An 8,256-nucleotide genomic window follows, 5' to 3' on the forward strand; every position below is an offset into this window, starting at 1 on the left:
TGGCTTCTCCATCTCCACTCCATAGAGATCTTGCTAAAAAATAAGGTCAGCTCAGGTATCTTCCTTACTCAAAAACCTTCAATGGCTCCATATTTTCTATTTAAAAAATCTAAATTCCTTAGTTTCCCATCTTGGCTTTCAGCAGTGTACTCTAATTAGATTGCAGCTTTTATAAGCTTAATTACTCTCTGTTCATTTATTAATTCAATAAATAGCTATCAGACACCTACCATGTGCTAGGCATGGGGCTGCAGATACAGAGCAGGAGTAAAACACACAGGAAAAAAAAAAAGAAACATACGAAACCTGCATGAATCCTCAATGACAATTAAAGACCAATGCTTTCAAGGAAAGAAATATCATTCATTCTAGGACAAAGCCCCATAACAACGGGACTAGTGTTGGATGGGGTGGCAGGTGGGTCACATTTAACCACTGAGCTAAAGGTAAGTAGGCCTCAACAGGGCTGCTATCGTCTGAGCATTTGTGGTCCCTGCAAATTCATACATTGAAATCTTAACTCCAAGATGATGGCATACAGGAAATGGGGAGGTGATCAGGTCATGAGGCCAAGCCCTCCTGGGATTAGTGCCCTTATACAAATATCCTCAGAGTTATCCAGCCCCTCCCACGGTGTGAGGACACAGCTATGAATTATGGTTTATTGTTACCACTTATCCTTTGTTTAATAAGTTGACAGGACTCTGTCAATCATGCAATCCCTATCTGGGAAACTGTGAATTCTGTCTGTCTTCATTGAAATGTGAAGCTGTGCCGGGCGTGGTGGCGCACGCTTGTAATCCCCGCGCTTGGGAGGCAGAGACAGGAGGATCGCGCCGGTTCGAAGCCAGCCGCACGCGCTGGCTTAGGAGACCTTGTTTCCAAATAAAAATGTAAAAATAGGTCTGGGAGTGTAGCCCGGAGGTAGAAGGGCTTCCAGGAACCCCAGTACCAACACCAAAAAAAAAAAAAAAAAAAAAAAAAAAAGAAGAAATGTGAAGCTGCTGAAATTTCTGGTTAAAATTTTCACATTCTCCTTTTTTATATGTAAGCTGGCTTCTGAGTGTTGTCTCCGTGTGTGCACAGCCACAGTCTGGAGGTCAACTCCCGCCACTGGCCTTCTGCCATGTCTGTGGGGGCAGGGGCTGTATCAGTGAGCTTATTGTTCAGACTAGGAAGGCAATAGAAGCAAAAGAAAAGCAATAAATGGGTTCAGGCAAGGGAAAGAGAGTGCCATGATCAGGCTCTTTTTTTTTTTCTTCAAGTAAGCTTTAAGCAAAGGAAATGATGTAGGCAGAAATATGGCAGAATCATAAGTGGAGGGCATTTGTATGGCCAGCATTCCAGATACCCCCGAGTGTAGTGGCCAAAAACAAAAGCACTTCTGACCTCACAGTTTCTGTGGGCCAGAAATCTGGGTGTGTGTTAGTCAGGGCCTTTGACTCAGGCTTCGATGGAAGGGTTGGCCTGAGTGCAGAAGGATCTGCTTTCAAGCTCCATGCTTGGCTGTTAGCAGAAGTGAGCTCCTTGTGGGCCAATGAGCCACGAGTGTCAGCTTTTTGCTGGAATTTGGTAGAAGGACACCCTTGGTTCCTCAAAGCTTGTGTCTCTCATAACACGTGGCTCGCTTCATCAAAGAAGCAAGGGAGAAGAACCAGAGAGGGACAAGAGCAAAGTAGAAGTCAGTCTCTTAGATATCCATCATTTTTGCCATATTCTATTTAATATTAGAAGGCAAGCATCTGTTTTAATCAGCATTCTCACTTCTGGAATCCAGAATAACTGGTGATTATGACTTAGAAGAAGGAAGATTTATTTGCTCACAGTTCTGGAGATTTCAGAAGTTTCAGTTCATGTTAGGCTTGGTCATATCTGTGGAGTTCAGGACATGGTAGCAGGAAGTAGAGAGAGAGAGAGAGAGGACACAAGCAGAGGGACTTTGCTTTCATATCACAGAGGCTAGAAGTAGAGAGAGAGAGAAAGGTAGAGGGATGTATATATGATCTCCAAGACTATACCTCAAGGATCCCTCAGCAGCCAAGCTCTGCCCCCAACAGGGCTGCTGTCTACAACATGAGGGCAGCATCAATAGAAGCCACTCTAGAAGCAGCCTGCCACTGGGGTATGCTCAATTCAAAGCCATTTTCACGTGTTCTCCATCTCGTACTTTCTGCCAGGCTCTTTCTTATCTCTGCATGGACATGTTGCCTCAGGGTTGGCCAAGAGAGTCTGGTCCCTGCGTTGTAACTTTAGCAGGACTGCCCCAGGATGGCTCTGAACTAGTCCAGAGGAAGTATTGGTCTTCTTGCTTTTCTGCCTTGCCTTAACGAGGCTGTCCATTGCCTGCTGCTCCAAGTCAGGAGAGCTGCCTTCAACCATGGTGATGAAACTGCCAGTCCTCACAGCCTGCCCGCCTGGCAGACCCTCATTACTATTTGAGCTAGAAACAGGAAAGTGTGAAACACACTCAGGAAAATAGCAATGAATAGACACTGTCTCTGTGGCACAGCAGCAGCCTCAGATTAGAATGCCACAGATTCTTACTTCTGTTGCCCAAATTTCCACAGTCCTCAAGCATAAATACTGCTCCCATGACTGGTTCCTTGGTTGGTTTCCATACTGCCCCATGGTTGTTTTGGTGCATTTTGTTCCAGCTTTATAGCTGCTTTGGGGGGAAGGATTTACTTTTTTTTTTTTTTTTTTTTTGCTGACTAATAGGCAATATCCTTTGCCACTGGCCTCTTCCTATATCATTTTCTAATACCCCCCTTTGCTATCATGAAATGGCATTCATATAAAACTTAGCTTATTTGCATACACATTTAAAAATTTATTCTGATCCCCTAAACTGAAGAAATTTTAAAGAGTCTCCCTTCAGGTGTATTTCAATATTTTATGCTTGGCCACAGCCTCCTAAATCTCCCAAGTGCTCCTTTGGGATGGGAAATCCCCACTAAAAACCAATGACATAGCGGATACTCTTCAGACTCTATTTTTGCATTTCTGTTGGGGCCAACTTCTGTTTTAGAAATTCTCCACAGAGCTGAAAGTTTATTCTTTATACAGTATCACATGATAAAAGTTGTCAAAGCTTTCCTACCCCCAAAACAAGAAATTGCTTTCTGTGTTTATTGCAGGCCTCCCCTTCCCCTGCATCAATACTCAGTTAATATAAAAATGCTTCTCTTTGCTGCCAGTCAAAGATTTTAACACCAGAGATTTTCTGCACAGCTTCTTTGTGATCATGAAGAGGTAAGATCTATTTTTTAATCTGCACGATTGTGCAAATTAACCAGCTCTGAAGCAGAAGTGTATTGCTCTCCTGGTCAGATAGTAATCTTGAGGTGAAGTGATCTATTATATTTCCTACCCCAAACAGCTTAGAGACACCTGTGGTGGAGGGATACAGAAATCCAGGTAAATTTTCCAGTGGGAAGGAGAGGCAGAGAAGGTGGTTCAGGGCAAGAAGGTGTCTTTGGTGAACTCTTGGGGTGAGGATGTATTTGGAAGGCATCAAAGTCAAACTATGACTTCAGCTATTTCCTTGAGAGTAGAAACTTTCTTCCATTGATCTGGCCTCTTAATCTTTAAGCTATACTCCATTTCCACATGGCTAGTTCTACTAAAACTTGCAACATCTTCCTGCTTTTTCTTATTTTTTCTTTCTAATCTCCAAAATTCAAAATCTATTATATTTTAAAGACCCATTCCCCAAATTCAGATATGGTGGTGCGGCCTGTATTCACAGTACTTGGGAGTCCAAGACAGAAAGATTGCAGGTTTGAGGCCAGCCTCAGCAATTAAGCAAGACCTTCAGAAACTTAGTGAGAACCTGTTTCAAAACAAAAAATAAACAGGGTTGGGAGTGTAGCTTGGAAATAAAATGTCCCTGAGTTTAATCTCTAGTAACCCCCCCACCGCATGCACAATACCCATTCTCTCCAAGAAGCCTTTTCTAATCTTTATCCGCTAGACCTCTTTTACTACTTGTTATGATTTGGGGTTAGAATCTCCCCCAAAGGCTCATGTGTGGAAAGCATGTCATGAACGCAGCAATGTTTAGAGGTGAAATATTTGAATTGTGGCCCCAGTTTCATCACTGGAGAAAACCAATGAAGGATTAATAATTGGAGTGGATTTGCTGGGTGGTAACTTAGGCAGCTGGGCTGTGGCTGGAGGAGGTAGATCATTGGGGTGTGGCCTTGGGCGCTGTCTCTGTCCCCATAGCTTCCTGTCCGGCTCTCTCTGATTACTGTTGCTGTTGAATTGAGCTCAACTTTCCACTACCGTGCGGGGCCACCATGATGTTTGCCTTGTTGTTGGCTGATGATGGACTGTGAGCCCAAATAAACCTTTCCTACTCCAAGTTGTGCTTGTAGAATATTTTGGTAACAGCAATGGAAAAGCTGAATAAAACACTGCCGAGTACACACTACACATGGTGTTTATACTGTCTACCTTGTGCTTAAGTTGGTTGCATCCGTGAGGTCTTTGAGGATAAAGACCCTACTTGGTTCATCTCCACATCCCTTCTGGTGTCAACCATAGGGCGTATCTGACATATGTTTTTTGAAATAATAAGCAAGTAGCAAATGAATAGGAGTGATTGAATAATCCAGATAAAACACTGAGAAGATAAAACCAGGACGGGAACCAATGAATAGAATCACTGTACTACTCAAAGCATTTTTAGGTACAGAGCACAGAAACCAACTTAAAGAGTTCAAGTAAAAATAATACTCAGGAAGGCCAGGCTTTTGCCTAACACTTGGAAAAGAGCAGACACTCCGAGAGAAAATTGAGGTGTTGTTGCTGAGTGGACTGGCCAGGGAGCTCACACCAAAGACATGCACTAGAAGGTTCTACGAATTACTCTGGAACCCAAGGCCTCAGGGGCAGGATCAGAAACGAGCAGATGGGAGCCAAGGCTGGCTCCATATCCCTTCCACTTCTGTCCCTCTACCCATCCGGGTGTCCAATTCTCTCCCCTTTCATTCTGGCCCACTCATTCTTGCTTCTCTCTGTCAAGGTCACCACCAGTATCTTCTGTATCAATACACATTGCATTTGTCTTGCTTTCGTTTTCCAAAGCTCAAAGGCATGTAGATGTGCTTCCTCTGGGTGAGATTTGGTCCTGAGGGGGAAGCTGCCACAGACAAAGGCAGGACAAGTCACAGGTCTGTTCCCACTCAGCAGGAGCTGACTTGCGGTGGTGCAGAGACATCCGTGCAGGAGCCGACGGGCAAGGCCTGGGCTCTGCTTAGCCTCTCTGCCCAGTTTCTCTTCCTCAGTTCTAGTTACCAGAACTCTGTTCTTGCAAACCCCACTTATTAGCTTTGTCAGATGACAGCCATTGTTGTCATTTTTGTTTTTGTCTTTGATTTTTATTTTTTGTGATACTGGAGATTGAACCCAGGGGAATTCTAACTCTTAGCTATAGCCCTATTTTCTTTCTTTTTTTACTTTTTGCTTGTGGTACTGTGGATTGAACCCAGGAGCATTCTACCTCTGAGCTGCACCCCCAGCCCTATTTTATTTTTTATTTTGAAACAGGGTCTCACTAAATTATGGAGGGCCTTGCTAAGTTGCTGAGTCTGGCCTTGAACCTGTGATCTTCCTGTCTCAGCCTCCCAAGTATTGGAATTACAAGAGTGTGCCACCACGCCCAGCCCTTCTTAGTTTTCTTAGTTTCTGTTTTTCACACAGGTTCTCGCTAAGTTGTTGAGACTGGCCTCAAACCTGTGACCCTCCTGTCTCATCCTCCCAAGTACTGGGATTACAGGTGTGTGCCACAGTGCCTGACTCATTGCTATCATTTTGAAGGAGACTAGAGGCTAGGCCAGCCAGGCCAGCCAGGCCCCCAGTCATCTGGTGGGACAGTGGAAGATTGAAATTGAGGTCTATTTAGGAGTGTGGATGTGGTGCCAGGCACCATGAAGAATAAGGAGGCCAAGCAGAGTCAGTCTCTGCCCTCAGGGAGCTTATTGTTTCTTTGGAGAAATACCCACAAAGTGTAGTGGGCACTGTGTGTCTCACCGAGTGCCCTCCACTGCTTCTGGGTTGGAGTTCAGGTGACTAAACAGGATTCCAATTCGACGGAGGGCCCAGATTGTTCTAAGCCAATCAGCAGTTGGCTGTAACTGCCTCCAGAGTGATTGACACACAGAAGCTTGGCACTGAGGCCTTTGTCAGGAATGTGAGCATAGACTGTCCACTGCAAATGGCACAGCATTTGGGTGTGAAGCCTAGTGGTCATCTCGCCTGCCTTGGTAAGGGAGGGAAGGTATGTGGAAGAGGAGCCCCATTCAAAGGGGAGGGAGAGCGAAGAGGCTCACTGAAGAAGGAAGCCAGTACCTGCCCTTTCAGACTTGTCATGCGTAGCTTAATTTGAATTGTGTGTTCTGTGACTTGCAAAGTCTATGTGATACAAGAACTACACAGGTGAGGTGGTGGGATAGTGTAATAGTGGTGCCTGAGACGCGTGGTGCAGCACAAGGCAGCTCTGAGGACTTGGCTTGGGGGGTCAGAGATGACCCAAAATCTGACATAAAAGATTTTGGTGGGGGGTACTGAGTATGCTCCCAGGGGCATAATACCTCTGAGCTCTATCCCCAGCCCTTTTTATTTATTTGGTACTGGAAATTGAACCTAGGGACATACTACCTCCAAGCTACACCCCCAGCTCTATTTTATTGTTTATTTTGAAAGAGGGTCTTTTGGAGAATGCTGAGGGCTTTGATGATGGGGCATTCTATTCCAGCTGGAGCAAGGGGCACTGGCCAAAGCATGCTGTGTAGGGAGGAGGAAATAACCTGGTGGGTCTAGGGGGTGAAGGCCCCAGGTCCAGGCAGGAGAACTGGTGTGGAGCCAGAGACTAAGGATGCACACATGCCTTGCAGTTTTGCAAAGCTGTCTTGTTGCATTTCCTACTGTTTACTGAGCACCAGACTTGGAACCTTACAAACAGTAGATGTTTATGTAGCTTTTGGTTCTGGAGCCTGGGATGTGGGTGAACAAGGGCAATGTCTGCTGAGGGCTTTCTTTCTGTGACAAGATGGCAGATGGGCAAGTGAGCATGTGTGAGTCAGACAGAAGGGGCACGGGGGCTGGACTTGCGAGGTAACTGACCTGCTATCACAGTCACGGCATCAATCAGCCTGTCACACAAGCAGGGTCCTCCTGACATTAATCACTCTTAAGAGCCCTCCTCCTCCTCCTCCTGTGATCCTTCTCAGCCTCCCAAATACTGGAATTATAGGCATCTGTCTCAATGCTTGGCTAAGCCCCACTTCTTAAAACTGATACAATGGAAGTTAAATTTCAACATGAATTTTAGAGGGGACATTCAAATCATAGCATTCAGTAAGCAAGTAGCTCTTAGATGCCTCTCATGGGCCACATTCCTCTAAGTGATAAGAACAGAATTGAGGGCCGTGGGGAGGAGAGTGGGCAGCTGGGTCAGAGAGGCCCAGGAGGAGGCTGTGCATCAGATCAAGCAGTGCTGTGAGAAAGGCCTCCATTTCTGATACAGACTACCACATGGGTTGTACTGAGGGTTGGGAATTAAATGAAGCTTGGAGTATGGGCATGGGGATGGATGCAAGAGCAATGTTCTCCCATCTCCAACACCAAATGGTACCCACTGGATCAGATTGCAAGGAAACTCATCGGCATGATGCTTATTGAGGCTTTGATTTTAAAAATTCTAGGAATGGCAGTGTGAAAGAGAATGTGTGGCCAGGGAAGACCATTTTCAAATTTAAAAAAATTGTTTTTTAGGCTGGGAATTGAACTCAGGGGCATTCCCCCTCTGGGCTACATCCCCCAGCCCTTTACAAATTTTTATTTATTTATTTATTTATTTATTTATTTATTTATTTATTTATTTATTTGTTTATTTTTGGTACTGGGGATGGAACCTGGGGGCATTCTACCTCTGAACTACACCCTCAGTCCTATTTTTTTGTCTTTTTATTTTTTGAAACAGGGTCTCACTGAGTTGCGAAGGGCCTCGCTAAGTAGCTGAGGCTGTCCACAAACCGCGATCCTCCACTCTCCACCTCCCGAATGCTGGATTACAAGTGTGTGCCAACGGCTCAAATTTTTATTGTTTTAAAACAGGGTCTTGCTAAGTTGCTGAGAGTGGCCTCAAACCTGTGATCCTTCTGTCTCAGCTTCCAAGTACTGACCACTTTTTGCTTGGTTTTAATGATTAGAACCAATGGAGTTCTGCCCTCATGGGCTCAGTGCACACTT

Source organism: Muscardinus avellanarius (genome assembly GCF_963383645.1).
Source record: "Muscardinus avellanarius genome assembly, chromosome: 10".
In the NCBI taxonomy this organism is placed as follows: domain Eukaryota; kingdom Metazoa; phylum Chordata; class Mammalia; order Rodentia; family Gliridae; genus Muscardinus; species Muscardinus avellanarius.